Below are 2,086 nucleotides of genomic sequence, written 5' to 3' on the forward strand. Positions count from 1 at the left end.
GGAGTGACTGGTGGGTTTGAAAGAGCTCTGGTAGGAGTCAGCCTGCTAGTCAGCAGTTCATACTACCAGTTGTTCAGCGGGAAAAAGATAAAGCTTTCTGCTCCCATAAAGATTTACAGCCTTGGGTCAGGGTGAGTCGGAATCCAGGGCACACCACCATCACTACCACTCCCACCACCTAGTGGTTAGTAATCCAATGCTTACATTACAGCGCCACACCAGGACTCCAGAACCTATGTTGTTAAGTGCCTTCAGGTCGGTTGCGACTCTGCATAGGGTTTCCGAGGCTTTTAAATCTTTGCGGGAGCAGAGAGCCTCATCTTTCTCCCGAGAAGCGGCTGATGGGCTAGAACCGCAGACCTTGTGGTTTTCGTATGGAGCCACCGCGTTCACAGAACCTATGTTGTTGTTAAGTGCCGTGGAGTCGATTCCGACCCATAGCGACCCTGTATAGGGTTTCCGAGGAGCAGCTTCTGAGCTTGAACCGCAGACCTTGCAGTTCAAATGACTTTGCAGTCTGGCGCATTAACCCACAGCGCCACACCGTAGTTTGGCCTTATTACTGGCCCTTCCAATATGAGATCCCCATTCCTCTAACAGAGAAACAGCAAAGAGCCGTTCTGCAGAGAGCTCTTCGATTTCTGAACCAACACTCTCAGATGAGAGAACTCAGGACACAATGCTCTGCTCAACTAGCCCTGCAAGAGGGATTCGCATAAAAAAATAAAAAGGGATTCGCAACCTGGGTCTCCGGCCTTTCAAGCCCCGCCTGCCCTGGACTGTTGCCCCGCCCTTAAAGAAAACAGACTCCGCCCTCTCCGTGCCACCTGGAACTACAGCCGCGCTCTACCTCCAGGACGAACCCTTATTCAGCCGGGGATTCCCGAACTTCCCCGATCTCTTCCCGGCTTCCCTCGGGGCCCAGGGCGGAGGCGGCGGAGATTGCCGAGGGATGTTAGCCCCGCCCCTCGGCGGGCTCGGCCGGCACCGCCCCCGCCCCCCGCGCGGGCTGAAGTCCCAGATCCCGGTCCCTCCCTCCTCCTTTCTCTCTCCCCGCCTTCCCGGTGCTGCCACAGTGGCGGGTCGGAGGATCCCGGCCAGTCAGCTCGTTCCTGCCTCGAGCCCCTCCTCCCCCCAAATAAACAGCCCTCCCCAGGCCTCGGGAGCCGGACCGCCCCCTTCCTCCCTCCGCGCGGCGTGTGAGGGAGAGTGTGAGCGAGCCAGCGCGGCCGGCGGGCGAACTCCGGGAGTGTGAGAGGCGGGGCGGCGCGCGGCTGTGTGTGCGAGGAGGGGGCCGTGCAAGTGTCCGTAGCGACCCGCCGGCGGCCCAGAGCAGGGCAAAGGGAGCAGCCGGCCAGCCCGCAAGCGCCAAGCGGCGACCGTCAGCCGCCGAGGGGCGCCGAGCCCCTCTCTGCATTATAGGGTGTTGGGCAACCTTCCTGACCTCTGCCTTCTGACAGCAACATTTCCCAGTTGTAACAACCAAAAATGTCTCCAGATATTGGTGGTGGGCTGGGGTGGTGGTGGCAAAAGTACCTACTTCCTCCCTACTTGATTTGAGAAATACTGATCTAAATGATCTCATTTTACAAATGATGGAGCTGGTGTCCTATAGGATAAAGTAGTTTGTCTGAGTTAGTTAGCAAGACCAAGACTAGGACCCATGTTACTCATGCAATATCACTGAATCCCTGAATTGTACCAAACACAATATGGAACCCTGAGTAAGCAGATGCCTACCAGCTGTTGTATAGGAGAAAGAAGCTATTGTAAATATCTTTAATGGCGCAAAGTAGATAAACCATAAAGTTATTGATGTGTGACTGAAATTTGTCACTTTTTAGCTGTAGGATTTTAAGCTTCAAGTTCATCATCAATGAAAAGGAGCTCATGGCATCTACTCCACACCAGCCTGATAAGTGGTCTGTGAATGTGTTGGGCAAACTAGGAAGCTCATTCAAGTATCAGGAATTATGATGATGATAAAGAATTCAATAATAACTATTGTTGTTGTTGTTAAGTGCCGTCGAGTCGGTTCTGACCCATAGCGACCCTGTACAGGGTTTCCGAGGGTGTAAATCTTTAC

This window comes from Chrysochloris asiatica, unplaced genomic scaffold (genome assembly GCF_000296735.1).
Source record: "Chrysochloris asiatica unplaced genomic scaffold, ChrAsi1.0 scaffold00076, whole genome shotgun sequence".
Classification (NCBI taxonomy): domain Eukaryota; kingdom Metazoa; phylum Chordata; class Mammalia; order Afrosoricida; family Chrysochloridae; genus Chrysochloris; species Chrysochloris asiatica.